The following is a 25,955-nucleotide window of genomic DNA, read 5'->3' on the forward strand; positions in this document are numbered from 1 at the left end:
AAAAGGAGCTGTGGGGGATAACAGCTGCCAGTAATTAAAATGAGCAATTCACATAGTGAAGCGGCAAAAATGTTGACCAGACCTCTGCCTAATGAGTTTATTAATTAAAAATCACTCTCATAAATACACGTATGTACAATTGCGTGCAAAGAAATAGCATAGGCAAAAAACAAGGATAAAAAAGTTGAAATGTTTTTGTTTATTAAAAAAATATCAATGAAGTGCCGGCAAATAAAAAACATTAATTTCATAATTACTAACATTTTGAACCATTTATAATTTATACTGGTCAATTGTAAGAACTTGTACATTAAGGTGTTTTTTCGAATGTATGTGATTTTTTATTATCCATCCCACACTTTAATAATAAAAGCTTCAAAATCAGTTATTGCATTAATTAAAATTTAATTGTACCTACGTTGAACTAAACAAATCTCAAACTCTCCCACTCTTCAGTTTCCCTCTAAGCCCTTAAATTTATTAACCCACATTAACCGCTTTTCCAGGCAAAATGTTGCTCATGGGGAACTCGTAATGTGCCTCCGAAGCAATATTATAAGTTGCTTTGGGCTTTTAAAACTTTTCACTTTCAGGAGGAGAGTGCGGTTTGTTATCTCCTTTGCGGCAAATCAACTTTCAAGCCGAATGCTAATGAATCATTTTTGCCAACCCACTGACCGCAGTCGGTCGAGGTGGCCATGGTAGTTGGCCCACACCATTTATTAGTGGTTCATGGCGGGGCCAAATTAATGCTTGTGGTTTGTACAAGCAATAAACAAGGGTACACGAAAAAAAGGCTTACAAAAGACTGCCCAAGTTAGCTATTTTTATTTTTATAGAAATTTATATACAACCTCGAGTTTTCGATTTATGTATTTAGATACAAGGTCAATACAATACAATACAATTGGCTCAATTTGTTAAACATTTTTTTATTATTAATATATTTTGATTAAACATTCTTGGACAGGATTCTCTTCATAATTAGCAAGAAGTCACACAAACAGAAAAACGGAAAAACAGGCTTAATTACATTAACTCAAAAAGAAATTTATATACCTTACAGGGCTGAAAACGTTTCCTAAAACTTTGTTTCTATTATACCATGGCTCTCACATTTTAGGGCTGATCAAAGCTTAGCAAGTGCTCTAACAGTCGTATGCTTGTTCTTAACCAAATTGTAGACATATTAGCCGCCACTGAATTATACAGAACTTGTACGCCAGAATGGGATCAAACAAGGCAGAGCTTAAATTTTCTTGTGTGGCGAAGGCAGCTAGGTAAATAATTGATACCAGTTTTTCAACGAGAAGACCGTCGTCTGTGTTCTTTTGCGTTCTTTTTATGGTATTAAGTTATTATGTGCTTAAACCTAAATATAATGCCAACGGCTTCAGATGTTGAACGCCAGCCGTGGCTGTGCTTTTATTGTTTATTGAGGGCCGGGCCGATGTAACAGGCCGATTTAACTGTCTCACCACTCGGCTAACACAAAGAAAGCTGCAGAGGGCTGCCTTCGCTGGAAACATCTTAAGTGCAGCTTCGAGTTGCTGTTATTCTTCGTTGCCTTCCATTTCCATCACACAGGAAATTGTTATACTTAATGGGTTTCTTCCAGTCTATGCCTGCCGGAGGTAAGTGGGCAACCTTTAAATGTTAAATGGAGCTTGCTTAATAATTGATTATTTTGAGGCTCACAAGTTGTTAAGACCCTCACCCAATTCTGGGGCGCAGAGTGCGCATTGTAGCAATTAGAGCTCTCCTGCCAAATTTGCAAATGTAAATTGAATGTGCGGATAGAAATAGGGATTTTTATAGAGCACAGAAGAAGTCCAACCATTGATTTGTAATAATTAATAATTATTTAAATTAAGGTTGTCTACCGAGGAGCTTAATAAATTTGAATGTATAAAATATACTTACTTGCAATGTGTTCGTTGTGAAAGGCCAACATGATCTTTGATTTTTTTCGACTTTGGCTTTAGTTTCGTTTTTTTTTCCGTTTTTATAGACCCAGTTATTTATACCGATTGCAATATTACACTTTATGAATTTATTCGTTGCCAAGACCTGAAAAAATATAATAATTTTGGTTACTTTTAGTATATAAAAAGTATTTTTATGTAAGATAATAAAGTTCAGTAGAGTCGATTGAAAATATCTATATTATTTAAAAATAAATTGTTATTCTGCTGTGAATAGAACTAAAATTAAACTAAAGGTTGTAATACTATGTCAGCTTTGCGGAATATTTTAAACAATCCCTGGGTATCAGGGTTTCTTGTAAAAGTATATGTGTATGTGTATGTGTGTACATATAGAGTAGGAGTAGTCGCCGTTTGATTTTCAGTTAGACTCTCAGTAAGTTTGACTGCGCAACTGTGTGGCATTTCCGCTTCCGTAACGGAAGCTAATGGAAATGGAAGGAACAATTGCGAGGGTCCAAATGACTTGGAAATTCCAAGCTGAAATTGAAAAACAATGCTAACGAAATTTTTAAATAAATAAAGAGCAATTCGCAATACTTCCTTTTATTTAGCCAACACATTTTGTGTCTGCGATTTACATATTTCGATGTCTTAATAAAGTTAAAACTGAAAACGTAAGTCAAGAAAGTTTAGGTAAGTTTAAATTCGTTCTTATATTTTTAAATTTTTGTTTTCTTTTGCTTCTGTATTTTTTTTTTGAATCGCTAAATCATTTAACTACCTCGTTAGGGTGTGACGTTCAGGGCAGCAATGTGTCGTTTCCATCTCCCGCCCGTTAAATGCGTCTGGTAAATCTTTAATGAGCGACCAAAACGCACTCCAAGTAAATATCGATTTTATTTTCTTGCTAATTTTCTGCTCGTTATTGCTATCCTGCCCCCAACAGCAGGACAGCACACACGTGGGCCAGTGTTGAGCTGGTCCTTTTTTGTCCTCAACCAAAAAACAATGAGCTTTCCAGCTAGCTTCTCTCTTCTTTCTGTTGGCCCGGCTATGTTTGTGTTGTCTGCAACTTTTCTGACCATTCAACCAAAATAGTCCGGGACATTGTAGCAAAAGCAAAGGTGAGGGGAGCGGTGGAGCACAACGGCTGGAAGGACGACTACTGTGGGGATGAGGTGGATGATGACGATGACGATGACGATGACGACGTTCACGTCGACAGACTTCCTGACTTGCTGAGTTTCCTGCCTCAGCTTGCTGTTTTTATAAACCACCACTGTGAAGTTTTAAAAGGTATATTAGGCAAAGCTAACGCAGATCAGCTTATCTAGGCAGGGTATCTCTGGGTTCGATAAGTACAAACTGCCGCTTGTTTGGCTCTTTGCAGAAAACACAAAACTTCGGGTGTACGATTCAGATTTGCATTTACCAGTCCACACCTCCTCTACAGCCATGCCCATTTCACTTCACTCATGCAGAAGCCTAAGCAATTGGTTTGTGTGTAGGTGGACTGGGATATGTCTGGTTGTTTCTCTGCAGTAGATTTAGAATTAAAAAACCCTAATGACAACGATGATGGCTATGATGAAGCCAAAGGTGATTTCTGTTCGCCGAAGTCGGCAATGTGATTTCCTTGTTATTGGCCAACTGCTGTTGAATTATGTTACATGAAGTTTTCATTACCTGTAGTCTGCCGTCGTAGCCCATTAGACGGGCTTACGAATTCCATTGTTTTGACTTTCTGCATTTATCTTCTCGCTACTTGCCCACCAAATTCGGGTTACCATTATGGAATTTTCGTGTAAACAATTTGCATGCTTTTAGCTTCTCCTAATTTACATGATACGGTAGGGACAGAGAAAAGTGGAAAAATCTCTGCGGTGGAAAATTTATTTAATCAATTAACACATCAAGTTTTGGGGCAATCCTTTCTTGGTGTAGGTTAAGAGTATAATTGAGAGATTTGCGATAGACTAATATTAATAATTTGTTTGTGGATAGGCTACTCAGATGCGTTGGGCATCTTTTTGCTTGGCTTTCTTTCCATTAATTTCAGTAAGCCCTCATTTTGCCTTTTTGTCCTTGTGTGAAACTGTTTGTCAGGCTTATGAGCTTAAGCGAGGACACCCTCACATACAAAGCGATGAGATATTGCTGAGTGGATGAGCAATATACACACATACACTTAGAAATTTACGTACTATAATTAAGAAGTCTGGGGCCTTGCCTTACCATTATTATACTTTTGCATACTATTTTTTAAGTAAAGAAAGAATCATACCTAAATTAAAATTAGCTTAGTGCAAGTAGAAACAGAAAAAATAAAGAACTACGCTCATTTTGACTGATTAATAAATGTAAATGCTTACAGATCAAGTATTTTATTTGTTAAAGGTTAAGTATTCAAATTTTTTGGCTACGTGCATAGTTAATTCAAGCTTAATAACTATATATTTTGGTAAGTACGCTTTTAAGAGGGAATAATAATGTCAGGTGGCTACCACATCTTTTACGCCAAGTAAATCAGATTACTTGCGTTTCCAATTAGTTATTAAGAGCAGTATGATGCGCAGTTTGAATGTGCATATGCACGTTTACATGTATGAGCATAATAAGTCAAATTAAATAAATTTAATTACATAACCGGCCCAATGCCAGGTAGAAGAGCACCCGTCAAGCGGGACACTCAACTTTTGCATGTGTGTGTAAGTGTGTGTGTGTGTGTGTGGAACAGGACACACACCCAAACGCCCACACATCCTTCCACTTACCCACACACAGTGTCCTGTAGATAGAGCGAGTTCTTGTGGCGCTGCATTTGTGCCGGAATGTTTGTGTGAATGTGCCTACTTAGCCTTTAGTTTCAAGTGCATGGCCTCTCCACCAGGACCCCTCCCCTCCCCTCCCCAACCCACCCTTCCCTCTTTTTTAGCCATCACCCACACAGCTACCACATCGGGTGCAGGTGCTCAACCGAAGTCAGCCACACACACACACACACATATTTATTCGTCCTGGCAGTGAGGCTGTGTGAGTGAGGGGTAGAGGTCCTGTGTACAAGCTCGTTTAGTACTGGTCGCCGTTCATGTGAGTGGTGCTCTGAATCAGACCCCATGCCCACTTTTAAGCTGCAACGAGTCCGTCCTCGTCCGCAATCGTCCACGAAACTCAACTGACTTTCTCCGTGGCTCTCAAAAACACCCACCCCACCCACACCGCCTTTCACCCGATTTTCCCTTTCTCTGTTTGACTTAACAAGTCGTCGTCGTAGTCGACGGGCGGCGAGTAATTATGAAAATTTTCAAAATGAGCTCTCGTCCTGCTGCAAGCCCCTCAGTTAGTTTTGAAAGTTGAGTACGAGTAATTAAAATTTTCGTAGTGTCGCTGCTACTCAGTTCCCCACTCAGTTCTATATCTGACTCATGCCCCTACCGAATTGTCTGGCATATGCTTATTTAGCTGTTGTTCCCGGAAATATGTAGGTATATGAATTTAAATTAAATTCATTTCGCTTTTTTAGTATTTACCTGCTGAAACATACAAACACTACACTTTTGTGTTGGTAGGCTTCCTTTTATTAGAAAACCGGTAAGGCATTTAGTTCTAAAGCGTTGGCATATAAAAGCTAAACATTACTGCAATTAGTTTTGTTAGAAAGCCCAAGATGGCGGGTACCACATGAAAGTACTTTTAAAAACATTTTAATTGAGTTCATGTGGGTTGAAAATTAAAACTTAATTAAGTAAAGATTAGAAAAGCCAGATAGGGAACTTAAAAGGGGAGACAGGGGTACTCAGTTTAATGCGAGGCACCAAATTTTACATAGAGTTTGTGTATTTTTTGAAAATCTTAAGTAAATGTTTAACATTTTTAAAAGGTCAAACTCCACCGTTAGTCTAGATTTTTTATTTAAAGAAAAAACAAAATTTTAAACTGCTTATAAAGACAGTTTATCCCCTGTTCAAGATGGTTTGAGCTGAGATACTAAATGTTTCCACTTAAGCGGCAGTGCGCCTTAATACTCTCTTTGTTTGTGCATTATTCTGGCCACCTAATTTTGTCTCAAGAATATGATGATGCACATTAACAACTTGGCTAGCCACAAAAGCAAACAAAATGGCCATTAGTGCGAGTATAAAGTGTGAGATAACAAAACGCTGTTGGCAGGTAAGATTTTAGTTTTGAGCTTAGATGTGGCTACTGCGTCTAAAGCTTTAAAGGCAAGATTTAAGCCATCTTTAGCATGAATACATAAATGAGATGTAAGAGACTTTAATTTCCCGGCAGCTATTATGTATGCATTATGTTTTTTCTGGTTAAAATATATAGAAAAATTTTAAAGTTACACAGAATTAAAAAAGAATTAATATCCTTAAAAAGTAAAAAACGTTTAAAGTGGTTTGTTTTTAACCCAAAGTGATGTGTTTGGCTTTTTTTTGGGATCAATTCTAACTCATTCAATTCCTTACAGAAAACTTATTATCGCATGATTATCATCATAGAACGCATTATAGTTCGGTGTGAGAAAACCAAGAAAGTGCACTTAATAGCTCAATAACTTCGCACCCAATTCAACCCAATGGAATTAACTGGGCTAAAGTAGCGAAGTCACTCAGGTCTGTTCAAGACACACCCGAAAGTTAATAATTAATCATGTTGTAATTTGCTTTCTCAGGGCAGGGCAGACATTATATAGCTGCTCTTGGCCACATGACCTTTTGGTCATTTACGCTTCAAACCAAAGGCAGACGAATCCCAGACAGTCAACGCCAAAGGGATGACGGCGGAGTACATGAATATTTAAGGACATCTACACGGCTCGAGTTAGATGAAGATGTAACTAACTTGTGGTTTCCCCATTTCCCCCAGAACGGACCAGAATTGCGAAGCTCAAATGTTGCTGCTGTACCAGAGGATGGCAAAGAGAAGTCAGGTCCAATAATTTTGACATATTGTAATGACAAGACAAAGGTTTGTCCAACCGGTTTGAATGTGTCGCCAACAGACCCTCTGTTTAGAATTCCCATTTAAACGTTTACTCCTGTACTGAATCATCGAAATATTTCATGTTTCTCATTCTTTTCTGTTTTATACAAACCACAAGAATCGTTGACCATTGTTCAACTGAAATATATATGAGTCTCAAACTCATATTTGCAACCGCAAAGAATTGCAAATGTAATTAACAATGTAATTTTGGCTTTAACATGCACCTTTACCACCTCACATACATATATATATGAACGTGAGTTTGAAAGACAATTCGAATGGGTATGGCTGCATGGTGAAAGGGTCTGGGCAAAGTCTGGGCTGTATGTTAACAATAACAATGCCACAGCAACAATTGTAATGATGAAATAAAAGTCAAGTGAATACAATGACTTCGAAAACAACAACAGCAACAGCAGCAAATGCAAAAGCGGCAAACCAAACATGAAACTCACTCACTCAGAGTGGTTGAAAGGGCAGAAATGGGGAAACGGAAATACGACTACACCTATTATCAGAATGGTGCCCTCACCCCCCAGGATGAGAGTTGTATTTGGCGTGAGTTGGCTTGTTGTTCGTTACATGAAAGGGCAACTTTGTAACAACAGCACGGCCAAAACACAACAAAACCCGTACACAGTTTTATAATAAAAACCAGAAGCAATCCGGTAAGCCGGTCGTTGATGGACGTCTCGGCTATCCCTGAGTTTTTGGTTCTGGGGCCCAAACTTGTTAGCCCTATAATATCAAAAATCACTCCCCGACTGTTAATCATCAACAGAAATTTGCAGTCCATCCTCCATGCTGCCTCGGCCACTTATACTCTCCATAAACATGTAGCACAGCTTGTAACAGATTTCAGGACGAACTGAGATTTTTGTTTTTGCCAGGACTTTCAACTCTTTTCGTGTAACCCATACTGTCGCTGCCCTTCGAGTGCCCATACACAGCTTGCATGCGAGTTTAAAGTTGTTGGACCCCGGTTTAGGTTTACCTCCGTCCCACCACCCAAAGCCCATCCTTTGCCGCAAAACACTCCGTTCGTGTTGCCAAACTGAACTGGGAACTGGTAGCCGGTAGCTGGTAGCTGGTAGCTGGAAAATGGGAAATGGGGTGTGTGAAAACGGTAAGTGGAAAATGGGAAATGGGAACTGGGAGCCGAGAGTTGAGAGACTAACAGCAAGCCAAGCGCCCCAGGTGCAAAGTGTAAATGAAGACTGATTGCAGTGCACATGCAGGGGGGGTAAAGGATAAAGAAGAGGTTACGAGCAAAAGAGTGGCATAAAAAACGCTGCTCTTTGCTCGCTCTTGTTTGCCGAAAACGGGGGGTAATTGCGGTTAAGTGCTGGTTTATTGGCTTGGCAAAAGGACTTAAAAGATATTTGAATTTGGCAACGCGACAGAAATGCGCCCCCAGCGATTCTAGGGCCCGTGTATACAATTACACGACTAAGGTTAAGGGCAAGTTTTTGAGTGTGTTGAAATATGGTTGATGTGATTTGGCTAAATTGAATTCTCGTTACCTGAATGGCCAAAGCTTAAAGGACGAACCAGTATGAATGACTTATGCCAACATTTATTTTATCTCAACTTGATTGTTTGTTCGCTTTCATCAACATTAATTTCTAAAAGCATCTGCCATTCACTCGAATGCAGCTACACATCAGCGGGCCACATTAAAAAATTAATTTTTTAATTGAAATACAAACCTCCTGGCAATCCGAGTGGGGAATGGAGTGCTCCCCAAAGGGGTGATTGTGATTCCACATATGTATGTTTGTTGGTCGAGAATGGTGGACGGGAGAGGGTGAAGTGCCACTGCTGTCGCTCACTTAAGTTAATACGCAAACCAAATGTCACTCAACATTATCAACAGCAAACGTAATCAGTTAAAACTTTTTCCTGCCTCCACCGCTGTTGTCATGGGCCTAAACCATTCCACAGACCGACAGACTGAATGACAGACAGTGATTGTTGTTGTTGCTGTTGTTGTTGCTGTAGTTGCTGCTGCTGTGCAAAAAGTTGGCAACATGTTTGTACTTTATTTCAATTTTGTATGTCCTCTACTTGACTCTGCTCCGACAAGCAAGCCAACGTTGTGAGTGCTCAAAACAAAGGGAAACAATAGAAGGTTTTACAACGAATCGCAGATGTTCTGCAATATAACATGTTTACTATTACAATTGCTATGTTTTCAATCAGCTCAAAAAGATTTAAATAACTTAGGTATGTGTGATCCCCGTAAAGAAAAATCAACTCTCGGTGGTCACTTTTTCATTAACTTTGCCCTATTCCATACAAAAATCATACTTTTTATTTGGTTACATTTTTCTGTGCACGAAAACTGAACACAAAACTGTAGGCTGAATGTCGAAATTCTGCTTTGCTGTCGAGGACCGCGACCTGATATAGTCCTCCTGCCGTTGAAATGGGCTTGTCGTAAGTGCTCGCGGGGTTTTGCATATTTTTGGGCAACTGCTCGCGTCGCTTCACTTTGCAAAACTGCTAACAAACGGGGCAAGGGGGCAGCGAGGCAATGAAGAGAGGTTTCAAAAGCGAAGTGGCGTGTGTGGGCCACTTGACAGCCGTTTAAATGCATTAAAAAATTACCTACTCTAACATGAGCAATGGAGGAGGAAAAAACAGCGGCAAACATGTCAGCCGCCCAATTTCACATGTAACAGAAGGGCGGAAGCGGGAGAAGCGTGAAGGCCTACGTGGTTGTTACGCTCAATGGCAAAGTAGCGAAAAATCAAAACCTTTGCAACTGGCATTCGATCCAAAGAGGTCAACAGCGAAGAAATGCTTTGATTTGGGAAACGGTGCACTTTTTCCGGTACCTATCGAACCTGTTCTCAAAATGTGCTTCCGGAGTTTGAAGACTTTTCTTTGCTATTCGTAATAAAATTCAATGAATTTTAACTAGGTTATTGTGAATCATTTTCAAAAATGTATACCCATTGCCTTAACTTTCTATTATTGTATAAATAAAGTTATATAAAGACAACATCTTTTGAATGGATTTTTCTATAAGGAAAAAACAAAATGCATAAGAAAACAACTTGGGATGGTACAGTAATATCTTTTAACCAAATTCCAATAAAATTTTTTAGATCTGATTACCATAATAAACTATAAGGACAGATAAATAAATAGCTATCATCATATTAGGTAAAAGTTGTCATAGTGGCATATTATGCCTGGGCAACCTCAAATCCTTTTCGTGACAGGTTCATCCTTTTTGTTAGGATATCAAAGGAAAACCGCAAACAGCATGGGAAACAACTCAATGGGATGCCGAGGGACTGGAAACAACGGACCTGGCTGACTGACAGCGTCCGACTTTTTTCGGTCGTCCTGTCCTGTCCTGTTCTGGGTGCAGAAACGCATTACGCATTCACTTTGCTCAACACTTGTGTTCATTTTATGCAGCCTATCCCAACCCCTTGTTTCGATCCCATTACCACTGCTCGCTTACCACACTCTGGTCTGTGTACGTTTGTTCAAATATTCATTGCAAATTCCAATTAAATTTTCGCTTAAATTGGCAATACCAACAGCGAAATCTGTAGTTGATAGCAGATCCAAAGTTTGTTTTCTTTAAAGCGGTTTAATTTGTACCTGGCTCTCTTAGAGTATTGGTATACCAAATGAAAATAGCTCTGTATTTTTTAACGTGGTTTTCTGGGTATATAAAGGCAAAAAGGATGCGTTTCCAAACCATTAAAATGCTTTTTAACAACTTTAAGCCATCGATCTTCCCCTGTCAGCTTGTCCGTCAACTTAAAAATTGAATATTCGGAAAATAAGCTACAATTAAAACTCGATGTGCAGTTAAAACTTTTTTACGAGCTAAGCATCAGCAACATTTAAAGACGGTAGGGGAAAGTTTAGGAAAAATTAAAACAAAAGACAGTTTAGCAGCAGTTTCTTTGCATAGTTGATTCCATTATTTAAATAGTCTTATAATTGCGACGACTCCTTGTTAGTATAATTTGTGTATAATAAAATAACAATTTTTTTCCAAACCATAGAATCGCTTCGCATTGCAAGCTCGATATGCAGAATTAAAAAGATCCCATGCTGGGATTTTCTCGCTTTATTGCCCCAAGATTTATGCCTTCCAAATGAATCCTAGATTGGCCTGTCTTGGCAAGGGTTCTACATCTTCAATAAATGCTCACATGCTGCGTATGAGCAATATTTCAATAATGTTCAAAATGGAAATCTAGATTATATATATTTTGCGTTTATGCAATCATGAATATGTGAAAGGAGTCAAATAATATTATTAAAAGTTTAAAGTTTAAGTTTTAAGCCTGTAGAATTTTTTCTCGGTCTGGCGAGATAAGTTTCAGTTATCCAGGCTGTCCAGGCTATATAAAAAAAATATTTTTTTCTTATTATATTTAAAATTAAAAACAATCTTATAAAAAGTCTCTAATTAACTTTTTGCTCAATCTGGTTAGCTTGCTCGTGCTTCCCTTTTACAATTGGTGTTGCAAATTACTGTAATTATTTAGCTACTTACTTGAAGGAAAAAAAGGGAAACGGTGGCGTATGTATAAATCTTATTGATAAATCCCTGGCCGACACGTAATATGGAAATTAAAACACCAGTCAAACAAAGTGCAGTCCACAAATGGGGTCTCATCCTCCCGCACATTTACAAGCGCAGCAAATGCTCCCTCGCATGCACAAAGGACATGCAACATTGTTTTAATTTTTGCAAAGTCCTGACTAGGCCTTCTGAAGTAACTGAAGGTATGTCTAAAGCCATTAAATTTCTTAGACCCTTTTTGATTTTAAATAGAGCTAAAATATTGGCGACTTACTAAATCGTTCTTGCCCTTGACGATTTTAAATACGTGGTACATGGAAACCTGACTATTTTCATAAAATAAAAAACACAATATTTTAGAAACAAAATTAATATTTAGCAAAAGAAAACTGACAAAGAATGTTAGGTTTTTTTTTAATAATTGCATTACTCTAGAAGTAAACATTATATAAGGTATAAAAACCGATCTTTATTATCATAAGTCGATGTATGATTAAAAATAACTAAGCAATTTTCACTATTTGATTTTACAACGACAATAAATGTCTAAAAAAATAAAAAGATACGTATAACAACCGACACTGAATTTTCACTGGACCCAAGACGAAGGAATGATATCCGATGCAAGACCTGTCTCCAATTCAGACACTTACGATGCCAGACATTTGTGGTCAGCCGTTTAGTTAGGGTTCTGCTATGGAAAATCTGGTCTGTCCGGGAACAATTTTGCAAACTCATGGTGTGGGAAATGGAAAATTGTTACTGAAAAATCGCTGGCTCTCCCAGACCCAAGCTTCCGTTTGCAAATGTTTCAAGTTTAAAATGAGCGTGTAATTAGAAATGTAAAGAGGGTAATGAGGAGGGCAGGGAATGCGGAAAGTGGAGTCGAGTCAGCTGCAGAGCAAAAGTCACGGCTGCGTCTCGTCCCCAGGAAATGTCCCACGCAGAGCAAGAAAATGGCGAATAAAATTGAAATAAAGTGGTGCAAATGCAAAAACGTGCACACACACACACACACACACACCCACACTCACCTTGCCACGCAACAGCACCATCTCACACCGGTTGTGCCAAGTTTCTGGCCCCAACAATGAGTAGCATAAAAAGTTATGTATAAAAATCTTTCGCTTTTTTTTGCTTGCACTTCCGTTACAAGGCGAACAGAATTTGCATGTGACATTTGCGGTTCAGTTTTTGTAGATGGATGAGGGTAGACAGATCTTTGCATCAGCAAAGACTGTTGATAAAGCAATTTTTAAATTGGGAATATGGAGATTCTTTATTTTAGTTAAACATCCACCTCATTTTTAAAGAATCATTGCCTTCTTCTTGGTTTTTTAAGATTTATATATATACTTACAGATATCCAATTTTTGGTTTTCATATTGTAAACAACATATACATTATGGGCAAATATTTCTTATACAGCCTCTTAGGTAAATTTATTTTATTATCAAGAAAGACAAGGCCTGATAAAAAAAACGGCTGTGGGTCAGTAAAAATAATATCTTTTTAATTTGCGTACAATGTTGTGTAAAATAACTTAATAAAACAATTTTACAATTTTTATTATAATTATTGAAATACTATTTCAATTAAACTTACCACTTTGTAACCCTCAATTAAGTTGTATGCTCTTTAAAAGCCAAACATTCATAAAACGACAACAAGTATTTGCTGTTTAATTTGCTGAATAATTAAATTTGTTTTCACGGGTAGCATATGTGATATTTACTCTGCTTATTTATTCAATAATAAATTTACATTTGGATTTTTAAATATTTTTTACGTTGTATCTGTGTTTGCGGGTATTTAATGATCTGCTGCACCTCCCTGTCTACTTGGTTTTATTACACATTGCATTAGGCACTACATTAATTCCTGATGTTTTTGTTGTATTTTTTAATTTCGCTTATGCTGTTTGCTGAATTAATTTATAAAATATTTAAGGAACGACGCGCCGCAGCTTTTATTTTTGGTTATTTCTGTTTGTGTTGTTTTTTCCATGAATTATTGATGGCGTTTGTTTTGTATTTTGTTATTCATTTATTACTTTTGATAATATTTTTTGCAGACGCTGTAAAACATAAATGCACAGGGATTGTTTAAAGAAGTTTAGGGTGTAGGGGCGTGTCGGGTCGGGTCGGGGGCGTGGCACGAATCCATGCGAGGACGCGTAACGGCGATGCGATAATAAACATGCACAAACACAATAAATTTTACATTATAAACAGCAAGAACAACAAAATGTACAATTAGCAGCAGCAAAAACATAAATTTTGGTTAAGAGTTTAAGAGGGAAAAAATAAAATCTCGTATACGCCATGTGAACGCGTGATAATTATGGCCTTTCGGCACGCAGCGTAGGCCACAGAAAATATCTTGAAATTTTGTAGTTCCCATTCCTATTCCCTCCTCCTTCCCCGAAAATGAACGTTGAAAGCGAAATGTTTTTAGCAAGGACATGAACGCGAGGTGGCAAGGTCTGTCAATAGCCAAGTTGGCTGACGAGGCCAAAAACAAAACACTGGCTGCGAGAAGACGCAAAGAAGCCGAGCGCAGCCTTTTGGCAGCTGTAAAAGCAAACATATATGTACACGTCTATGTGGGCGCTGTCTGGGTTAGTAAAAGGCAAACGCCGAGGAAAAGGATCCTAGCTGAAGCGACAAAAAGAAAATCAAGCCAAAAGCTGAAAGCTGAAAAAAGCGCAAGCAAAACAAAGTCGAGCGGATGATGAGACCTGACTGGCCCAGAAGAAAATGGAGAGGAAAACGGCGAAAACCCAGAGCCAAATGATACAAAAAGGTTTATTTCACACCCATTAAAGGGGAAGTGTTCATTTGGCCCCAAAGATACGTATAGATATAACTTAATTTGGAGGTGGAAACTATGATTGCTGTGAGATAGGGTACCAAGGCAGACTAATAATGTGACAATGAACAATTATGGGCTAGTTATTGGTCATCTTTTCCCATTGCCATGTTTCGGAAATCCCCATTTAATGTGATTTATTGATTGGAGGTCAAACTTTATACGTCCCACTACCTCGGGGCATATATATATATATATATGTATAATATAAAAACGGCAAAGAAAACGTATTTGTCATGCCTTCTATTCTGTTATCTTTCTATCTTTCTCCCTCGTTATTTCCCTCTGTTTAGCTATATTCCGCTTCGTATAGATTCTATGATGACTTTGCTTGTGCTCGCCCGACTAGGTTTTTGCTATTTACACACGCCTACATAGCAGGGGGCGAACCTCAACCTTCAGAGGCCGTATCTTTGCCCCGTCAGAATGGCTGCGTCGTCTGTTTTATAATTTTCACAGACGTCGCCCTCGCCATCTCCCACTTTAAGTGCCCTGGGTTGACACTCGCACATTCAAACACTTCATAAAAAAGCCGCGCTTGTGCCCGTTATTTATGTATATTTTCACCTACATTTATTTTATTTATGAAGAGTAAAACGAATGGAGACAGTAAAACTAAAAGAAAACCCTGTGAGCTCAGTGTGAGTAAAGATGGGGCAAAAGCCTAAGGGAAGAAACATCAAAAACACCAGATGAGAATGGAGGAGTATATCTTAAACACAAAACGAGATACACCGATGGCGACGTGTTCCACAAAAGAAAGCATATAGATTATCCGTAAAAAACAATTGCTATCTATCAAAAATTAATTTTTATTGCTTACTTATTGTTTAACTGAGCCAATATGAATGTGGATTTAGAATAAAGAGCTATAAAATATTCCTCATAACAAAGTTAAAGTTTTTAAATGTGGTTCAAAAGAAACTTGTCGATTTAAATGAAATGCACTTTTGCGCACATAAATCTGTACGAAAAAATCATATTAATTTAATTATAAGATAAATGTGAAAAATAGAGACAAACTTATTCCATTTGTATCAATTGAAGTCTGGTAATTGGGAAAACAACATTTTTTGTAAGTTGAATTTTTCAATTAAATTGTTTTTATCTTCCTCTGAACTCATCGCCAAGAACTCAATAAATATTAAGTACATACATATTGTGTGTACCATAATAAGCATATTTAATAGAAGCTGTGCCAGATGCCCCACTCCTCTTCTGTTGTGACGCAGTCATGATGCATTTGCATATATGTCAGGGCATAAATATATAGAACGCAATTTATATATGCATCTAGTTAAAGTTTTTCCTCTTTTTGGTTGTACTGGCGGGATGCGGGTGGGTTGCTATGACGCGAAGAAGGGGTCAGAGGGCACGTTCGGATGAAGCCTGCACTTGTCACGCCTTGTCTTCTTCTCATTCAGCATGTCTATGTGTGCGGCGTTATTTGCATGGGGGCGTGCGTGTGTGCGGTTTGGCCTCGTTGAAAATGCAAAACAAAAACACAAAAAATGAGCAAGCGAGATAAATAAAAGGACAACAGTGGGTAAAAAAAAGGACGAGACTATGAAGGCAATGCCCGTGGCTTTTTGAGTTTGCCCATAAGTGTCTGTGTTTGTGGATGCTTACTGTTGTGTATGGATTTGACGACATTTGCTTTATTGTAAAGTCCAAAACAAGCTTAGATCACACTTTTACTGCAGCTTTAACCAGAGAGAATCCTTCGAAATTGCCTGACAATTGTGTCCTGGGACACTATAGGATTTTGTAACATATTTTAACAAAACTCTTCAAATTTAAGTGTATTTATTTGTAAATTTTGGGATTTGTTAATTAGTTTTCTACTGGGTAAAAATAATAGTTATATCTTACTTAGGCTAAAAAATAAGTTAAAACATATTTTAAAGTGTTATTTTAATCAAAACTACCTTTTAAATGCTTATTATCAAATACTAAAAAAAAAAGTGAATTTGGCAATCAATAGTATTTTATTTTCATACAAAGAATTTTTTTTACTACTTTTCAATTATGTTTGCCTTTTTTTAAAAAATGTTTAATTATGATGTATTTTATATTTTAATTTAAATATTGTTTTCAGGTATGTACTTTAAAATTCTATTATTATATTCAAAAAAAGCTGTTCATTTATTAATCGTCGCCACACTTTTCATCTCTTGCCTTCCACCATCAAAGTTAGTAAAAAGTCAGCATAGTATAAGGAGTTTTAAAGCACTTGCAAAAACAAAGTTCAAAGTAAGGGCGCTTGAACTGTGTATTGTATCCAACTGAAGCGTAGAAAATAAAGGTTGAAAATAATCAATAATAAAATGAAAGAGTTAGCCGAAACTTTGGCAATAAGTGGTTTCGGGCTTGGTTTCCCTCGGGCAGGCTCCGAAGATTTCGGTTAATTTTGATGCTTTGCTCAAACTCCCAGCCAAAGTTGATATAGGCAACAGATGCAGACCTTGTTAAAACGGAATATTTGTGAATATTTCTGTAGCTTAAATATTATATTATCCTGCCTTTTCTTCTAAGCCTGAAAGGGGTAATGAACTCAATGGGTGGGACGTAGCCGGAGGCTGGAAATTGGAACCGAAAGGGCAAACTAGAAAATGTATTTGGGACTAGCCGATTCTGTAATACTCTGATGGGATACTGAGCTACTGCATTTGTCGCATTTCTATGTTATAACGTCTTTGCCATGGCTCGAAATGGTCCAGAATAATCCATATTTCATCAGCTTAGGTTAGGGTATAAATAACCAGCCGCCGCCTGTAGCGATTGGCTGCACAAATGGAGCGGCTCAAGCCGGCAGCTGCAGCTGTATCGAAAAACAAGCGCCTTTTGCACGTGTGCGTGGCTATGTGTTCTGTGGGTGTCAACAATTGCACAGCTGGGCACACACACCACCCACACCACACACATACACACACACACACACACACACACACAACCTAAGATGCTGGCCAAGGAAGCTGCGGAAGTGGAAGAAATAATGGCTGTAGCGGCTGGGAGAATCAGCAGTTGCCACACTCACACATAAGACTTCTGGTCAAGTCCATGAGTGGACAACTTTAAAAGGTTCAGTGTGGACGGGAAGAAAGGACCTCAGAAGTGGACAGGAGCGTAGGTCAATTTTATTTGGACTTCGGCATTTAACTTGAACTCAAGCACGCCGTGCGTATGAGTAATGTCTGTTTAACAGGTGGGAGTTCGATTGAAATAGTAGTGGCATGCAATACTTGGGAATAAAACTTGATAAAAATACTTTAAATTTTAAGTTTCAGCTAAAACTGTACAGTTTTATTGCGGTCAATTGTAGCGGCCATGAAAGCTGCACAAAATTGCTCAGCTATCTGAAGAATAACAAGCAAAAGTATACAACTGAATGACTTTGACAGTTTGATTTCACAAGCTATTTCTCACAGGCATAGACTACAATTCCACAACCAAGCAATGACAAGCATAACAATAAACCAAGACCAAATAAAAACTCAAAAACATAAATAACTTTAATATTAAATTAATGAAGGACCAAAGACGGCAATCAAAGCAAGAATGTTTTCCTTTTGGAAAATGTTTTAAAAAGCTTTTCCGAATCAGCATTATGAAAATGAGTTGGTAATTAATTGCATTTTCTGAAATACTTTTGCTTTCCATCAAGTAAGATGCTAGCGGATTTTTGAAGCACAACTTTCACTGGAATCACAAAAACACTTGAAGGGCGGGACGAGGGGGTGGTTAAATTTCGGGGGCTTTAATTCTCTTTGACGCTCGTCAAAGTTACGGGCCAAAATGTATCAACGCCCGACTCGTCGGGATGGCCAAAACAAGTGGATGCAGGATCTGTGGACCGACAGGAGAACGATGACGCCGATGACGAAAACTCGTAGCACAAAACACGGAGGAGGCGACAACAAGGACTACGCGGTGGGTGAACGACGATAAATGTTTACAAAGCGGCTACTGCCACACAACTGAAGCGACAGGATGCAATGGCTGGGCTGGCATGGCCAGGCGGCTGAGGAACGAATGGAATTGGAGCAGTCAAAACAGGACTTCGGCTCCGAAGGACTCTGCTCGGGAGGATGAGCGATGGTGGGTGGTGGGTTTTTGGATTGGGCAGAGGTGGTGGTGGGGTTTTCTCTTTTTGGTGGTCTGGAGGAAAGTGAATTCGCCGGCGCAGAGGTTTGGTCGTGGGGAATTCGCTTTAACGGCTAACTAACCTACCGCAAAAACGGACTCTCTAGAACTTGTAAACATAAAGATAAGAAAATAGCCAAATGAATTATTCAAACTTGCACGAATATAGTTAGGCTCCACAGGCGCCTGCGCCAGGACTTCACACACATAGTGTCGTCCTAGGACGACAGGCCTAGACTAGAAAATAGGCCTAAGCGAATCAACATTAAGCAGCAGTGCAGCCCAAATACGCCGTTTGAGTCGCTGCCAAAAAGACGAAGAAGAAGGCGATGGTGGGTGGTTGCTGGTGGGTGGTTTTGGTAGCTTAAGTGAGTGGTGGGGTAGATGGGTGATGGCAAAGTAGGCAGGAATGCTGATGCAGCGGTGGCGAAAGTTTAGAGCACCGTGCGGCATATGCAAAACCAAAACAAAGCCAAATTAGAGGCAAAAGCACAACCAAAAAGCACATGGGTCTCTTTTGTAATTGCTTCTCTCTTTCTCTTCGAAACTTTCTCTGCAAAACTCTCTTTTGTGTCGCACTCTCTGCGTACGTATGTGTGCGTTTGCAGTTCAAAGTTATTAGCAAAGAAATAGTTAGAAACGGAAGGACTTACTAATTAATACATGACCAAAGCAAAGAAAATCTTGAGTTCTAATTGAATAATTAAGTCGCGTGGTGAGTCACATTTGATTAATGGTCTTGCCATCTAAGAAATACCACCAGGATATGGGAATTACACGATCTTTAATTTCATAATCAAATTGAGCTGCCCGGCAGTCAAATAGAATTGCACGAAAGGTGATAATTACCATTGAAATAACACGTTTTTCATCCCGTGACATTCAACTGAAGAAGCTCTATTTTTACCAAAACTTCTGAATTGCTCCCTCTCGACGAACTGGCACGCAATTTGTAATATAAGTGAAATAGAAAAGTGAAAGTAATTTCTGCAAGTAGCAACATTGTCGAACACGACCATGAAAGAACGTCTACATTTTAGGGATTTCTTGGTAGGCAAGGTTTTCGTGTGACATTTTTATAAATTACACAGTTTGAGTGCCCTTCAACAATTTTTTGAAAATAAACCAGGTACTAAAGAAATAGGTACAAAAAGAAAATAAATGTGGTATAAATGAAACTCTTAATTTGAAGTTATTTATTGCACGAACACATTGCACGAAGTTGAAGATTTTAAGCATAAATTTAAGTTTTGTGAGAGACTTTAACTGTACACAAGTTAATATTTTCTTTGAACACCCATAAATGCACAATTTCATGTGTACATAAATACATTTAAAAAAACAACTGATATGTAATAAATATTATGGTTATTAAAGTCAAAAGGATATACATATCATCTCCAAGCTCCCGTAAAAATGTGAATAACTTATTCGAATTTCCTGTCATATCCATTATGTCCTTTACAATTGAGTGAAAAGTCCCAGCCGAGTCGAGTGGTTAACTTAGACATTTTCGAAAAAGCAGGCGACAGGTGAATCGTGACTCGCATGTGAAACAAAACATTTCACAAACATGAATACACACATCAGTTACGCCATAAACAAGGACATGAAAACTCTGTCAAAAAACGTACCTGCCCAAAGAATGGAAAATACCAAAAATAAACAAAGACATTTTTGCGAGAGTCATCTCCGGAAAGTCACTAATAACGATTTTTCAATAAATGCGATTCGTGCTGACCTTTCCATTTTCTGTTTTTTGTTCTAGCAGTATTTTTTTTCTTTCTTCACTTTTCGCCTTCTTAAATGTAGTTATTACGTTGGTTTCTGTATTGTGCTCTATTTCAGTTTCACTTTCCCTTTCTCCGGCTTTATTTTCGTTTTTTCCATCTACTCTGTGAAAACTTAAGAGATAAACTGCAGGAAGATGCAAAAAATGCAAAGTAAGTTAAACAACAAAAAGTTACTGAGTGAAATCAGATGAAATTCAAAACGCTTGTCCATTAGGGCGGTGCAAATTTTGTATACAAATGTTAAAGGTTTATTTTCAGGTGATTTCTGTAAAATATTCGGTTTGCATTTGCATTGATATTACTCATACGAACTGATGCCTTTGACTAAATCCACTATTTTCTATTTTTTTTTTTTTTTTTTCTATTTTCTAAAAAGTATATTAAAATTTGTTATTTTAAAATGTAAATGTAAGTTCTTAATAACTAATTTCAAAAATAAAGTTCAAACTAAGATTTTTAAAAACCGAAAATTTCAGGGTAATTTTTCTTAGGGTGTACCATATAAAACAACCATTAAACCGAAAATGGGCTGCAAGGCTGCCAACAGTCGAGGCAGGAAAAGAGTTAATCTGCGCTGAGCAAGCAAAATAATTTCCGATTTTTGCAGAATGGCAGACACAGACTAATTAACGAAGTAAAACATGAGGAATGCGTTTCGTTTCCTTGCTCAGGAAATAATCAAATATGCTTAATGCTGCCAACAAATGGCACAAAATGGGGCGAATACAAAATGGGCGGCCCTCGCGCCCTCTTTTAGGCCATATATATTTACTAATCCCGCAGATATGCAGCCAAAAACTCTTAAAAGTGTCGAGTACTTTCAGAGCTCCTAGACTTTTTAAGGCTTACATCTGCTCTGGATGGGGTTCCGCTTAATTATCCCGTCGTCGCTGGCAGAGAAGGTGGTGGCAAAACCAATTACCACTCCTCTCTCACACATTTAAGATCCCCGGCCCTTCTTACTGGATCGTTTTGGGCCTATTAGCCGTAATGGGACTATCATGCTTGACTACGAAAACTCTATCATATATGGTGGTACACAATTTTCAGCGAGACTGGCAGACATTTTTTAGATGTCCGACTTGCGCTGACCTTTGGTCTTGCCATTTTTTGCACGTCTTTGCAGTTTTCAATTATTTATGGCTTGTGGACGCCTTTGCATTAAAATTGCCCAAGCAGGCTTAACCAAGTCCATGACCACGTCCAGGCCGAAACGGGACTAGCGACCAAATTGCCGTACAGAAATATTACCTCCATTGCATATGACTCACTCTCAGTGCTATTTTGCCATGGCCCACTGCAGTCTGTCCATGTAACCTGCCAAAATGGCTCTATTCCATGGCAGCATGGAAGTGAGAAAAAATTTAGGAATATCCCTAACGGCCTGAGAACACAGGTCTCCTGGTCTAAAGTGACTAAATTAGCATGTAAATGTTTTCAAGCCATAAGACTATAAGCAAAAGTTAATACTGTTATGAGTCTCATGTTTGGTAGGCACGTCATTGAAAATTGCTCTAAATCATGGAAATCGCCATCTCAGCGGTCGGAGAATGTCCCAAAATTTATGACAAATGCTCGACATATTGCAAAATATTTTATATTGTCATAAGGGTCTTTAAAAAAATCACAAAAGTTTTTGAGTGACTGTAAAGCATGAAACAATGTATAAAATGCTTGTTTATTAAGAAACAAGTTATAAAATATTTCTAAAAATTAAAAAAATTAAAAAAATATATTTAGAAAATCGGACAACGGCATATTAGAAGTTTAAGAATTTTCTCAATTTTAGATATTTGATTTTGTAAGTCAAAATTAATAAATTACTTATGAAATTGCTTACGATAATTGAAAGCTTACAAAAAGGTTAAGAAAATAAAAACGGCAAATAAAACACATGCGCCTCACTTTAAAGGTATTTTCGTTACTCATTTTTAGACAAAAACAAATTTTTATGTCGCTTTAACGTTAAATTCAAAGTTAAATCATTAAAGTTTACTTAAAATCTTTCCACACTTCTAGTTGTGCTGAGCATATCGACGCGATGGTGGGAAGAACAGGTTGCCCACAAAAAGCCATGAAATAAATTATTTCAAGATTCAATTATTGCTAATAGCATAGCCCAAATGGAAATCAATTCAATTCACTTGACAGGCAGACACAGCAGCACTCAGGGAAGACCACAGCGGACAGGAATAAGTTCAAGCCTCGTCGCCTCCTCTCGTAGTACACCGTATATACATACATATGTGCTGGCATTGCCATGAACGTAGATATATAAATCGCATGTGTGACGATTTAAGCTAATGCATAATTGATTGTAAGGTATCGACAAGACGATATCAATCCGCACATGACTATGTAGGCTAAAGCCAAAACATATACGGTTGTTTCGCATAGATAAAATGTACTTTTATATGGAATGTCTACTGGTGTTAAATTAAATAAATTTTATCAAGGTGCCTGAGCCATGTTTCCACGCTGTAAACTTAGCGTAGATATTCTTTGATACCGGAATTTAAAGCTTTTGATTAAAATATTTTTATTTACCTACACAGAGAAAACAACATATTAAAAATGTCGTTTAATAATGTTTTTATAAAAAAACATATTGGAATATACCAACATACTTTTTTTTTAAATTAGATAATAGGAACTCAAAATTTCTACTATGCTATTTAGATTGTCAAAAAGTAAAAACGCTATATATGCAAAAGATTGATGCATTGTTTCAGCACATAAGCAATATTTACTGTATCGAGAAATTAGTTTGTCCAAATTCATTTCCATGGAAATCAGGGGGTAGAGGGGAGGGGGTTACCTCTAAGAGCATTTAATCCAGTGCTCTACCCAGACTCGCAAACATGTCCAGTTCTTTTCCGCTTTGCTTGTTTCTGTAGTTGACGGGCATGCAAACCCATAACTTTTGTCAACTGCAGCCGTAACTCCCCGCCGCCACATCCCCTCGAAAGGACCAAAAACCACTCCCCCTGAGCAACCACAAAATATGCTCTGCGCAGGGAAAATTTCATTTTTCTTCTGCTTTAGTTTACTGCAACTCGTCGTCGTCGTCGTCGGCGGCGTTTGAGTTCTAGTTCCTCTTGCGTGGGCAGGGTAAAGAAGGGAGAGATAAGTTTTTGCGGCGCAGGACCGGAGCTGGAGCTAGAGTTGGAGCTGGAGGCATCTTAACGTGTTGCAGCCGGGAAGCGGCAGAGTTAGATGCAAAGCCGGCGCAACGAAATTAAGAATTAGTATTCATGCCCCACAGTGTCATTTCCGCGAATGCGTGCGGGCGCCGAAGACTTGGCAAAAAAAAAGGGGAAAAAAAAACTTTTCGCAAGGATTTCTTGCAGGGAGAGGAGGGAGCACAAGGCGATTGATATGCATACTATCAAGAGGAGGAGGTGGGCTTGGAGTGGCAAGTTCAAAATGTGTGACAAGAATACGTGTTAATGTGTGTGCTTGGCTGGTGCAGGCTTTATTGCTCAACTTTTCATATAAATCCTTAATTATGACATTATTTTGCATATTATAAAGTTAACAGACCCAGCTCCCCTTACTCCCCTTGAAGCCCACCCCTCTTAGAAGATGAGTGCCAAAGCATTGATGTTGATGGAGGGACAGAGCCTTGCCCACTTTTCCGCCCTCCATCGCGCCGTCCACTGAGTATGTGCAATAGAGTCCGATGCCACAACGAATTTCACATACTACAAATTTTGCAGCTCGTGCTGCGAGTGTCAAGCGGACAGAATTAAGCCTCAAATGGTGGATCTGTGCGAGCAGAAGGATGCAGGATGTTCGAGGCCAAAAAGGGGGCGAGGGGTAACAGGTCGCCAATAGTCAGGCAGTTTGAAATATTTTGTATTTTATGCCGGCAAAATTCCGTTGGCCAAGTGCCAAGTTTGCCACCAATGCTGCAACAGCCGTCTGTGCATCAGCACCACCAGCCAAGCATCATCGTATGAAACGGTGGGGCGGCTATATTTGTAGTAGGCGGTGTAGGTGGTGCGGTGGTGTGATGGTACGGTTGGTGGTGCAAGGGGAGCAACGACGACCACAGGCGAACGAACGGGGCAGGGATTTTCGATTTTAGGCTTAACACGGCCGAGCGAAAAGTTCAACTCGTTGAACAGCCAGCCTAGGCATTGTCCTCGTCCTGGTTGACATTAAAACTGATGCAAATATTCGCTCCAGGACATCGTCGAGAGTGGCTGCTTTTATTCGTTTGCCGCCTCGTCTGCCTCAGCTTTTTTTGATCCTAGCCCAGCCCAGACCAGCCCAAGCCTGCTGGCTGGTTGGCAAATTTTTGCGGCTTGACGCCCTATGTGACGCCCGCCAAAGAGACAGAACAGCCAGCAGGGGACTTTCGAAAATTATGAAATATATATTGACTACAAAATGAATAGTTAACACATCATAACTGAAATACCAGTTTTTTCAATTAATTCATAAAAAATACCCCTTAACGAGGTAATAAAGGGCAATGAGGGAAATAAAATAAGAGTTTAAGGTATTGTTTGTGAGATCAAAGTTACAAAAGTAATTCATGTTATCTACTGTAGTGATAATAGAATTTATTAAAACTTAATTCATTGCCTATTTCATCCTAAAATATTGTATTGCTATTGCTAACTATTATAATAAGTATTTAGTAACAAAACTTTTACTCAAAACTACTTTAAAACTTATTCAAAGTGATAAATAAATCTGTTAGTTAAATAAAACAATTTCAGGAATACGTTTATAAAGTATTTCCAACTATTCCCGGAATTGAATAAAAAATAAAAATTATAGTTGCTCAATAACTATAAAATTTAAAATGTTTTACAACGAATTATTGCACGCTCAATAAAAAATTTTCGTCAACTTAAATATTAAAATAAAAGATATTTTCAATAGACTTAAGAACTCTACCAGCTCCCAAAATCACACTTTTTTTTACCCAAGGCTTTTGGGTCGAATTGGACAGTGCCATAAGTTAGGATGCAATAGCTACGATGTATTGCGCACTTGCGTACCGATACAACTCACAGGCAGCTTTCCTCCGTATATCCTTCACGTACTCCCCGAGCTTCACTCCTACTGCCATTTCGAATGTGCGAGTGTGTGTTTTAATTTATTTCACCCGCATGAGCTATACAATCCTGCGCCTGCCTGTATGCTAGACATATTTGCTTAGCCGACTAAGCTTTAAAGTTAATCCCAAAAACTTTGACCTTGAAAGTGGGCTGGTCAAACTGGCTGCTCCGTCTGGCACTACCTTCTTTTTCGGCCATTCCCTTTGGTGGCGCACGACTAGACGCATGGCAAGTTTGTTCTTTTCCCAGTTTAGGCTTACAGACTTTAAACAAAAGATAACCCCCAGCGAGAGCCACACCCACAAAGGAGGCCGAAAAGTCGCCCACTCTCACATTTACAGTTGGCTTAAGTAAACAATAGTGGAAATTTGAAATTGTAAATATTTGCACTCCGTTTCCGAGAGCCAAACTCGGTCGGCCACTTTGTTGGCAAGGGGGTGTCGGTGGGAAGGGTTTACGCGGAAAATGGGGGCGTGGCATAGGCAGATGGAAAGCCAGGGGCCCTTTGCCTTTTGCATCTATGTTTAACTAAAGTTTCGTGCGCTTGTGCAAATAGCACAAGGATTCGCTTTCGTCCTTTCGTGGACCTTGC

The 25,955-nt window shown here is 38.5% G+C and overlaps 1 long non-coding RNA gene across 1 annotated transcript; it reads right to left on the reverse strand.

Annotated features, from left to right (window-relative positions):
- Window positions 1-1,665: 1,665 nt before the first annotated feature.
- LOC128257697 (uncharacterized) lies at window positions 1,666-18,310 on the reverse strand. Its single transcript, XR_008267888.1, has 4 exons — window positions 18,000-18,310; window positions 13,087-13,558; window positions 1,924-2,070; window positions 1,666-1,762 (listed from the first exon to the last, which is right to left on the reverse strand). It is a non-coding gene; the product is annotated as an uncharacterized LOC128257697 (long non-coding RNA).
- Between the last annotated feature and the right edge of the window lie 7,645 nt (window positions 18,311-25,955).

The sequence above is a fragment of the Drosophila gunungcola genome (assembly GCF_025200985.1).
Source record: "Drosophila gunungcola strain Sukarami chromosome 3L unlocalized genomic scaffold, Dgunungcola_SK_2 000002F, whole genome shotgun sequence".
Classification (NCBI taxonomy): Eukaryota; Metazoa; Arthropoda; class Insecta; order Diptera; family Drosophilidae; genus Drosophila; species Drosophila gunungcola.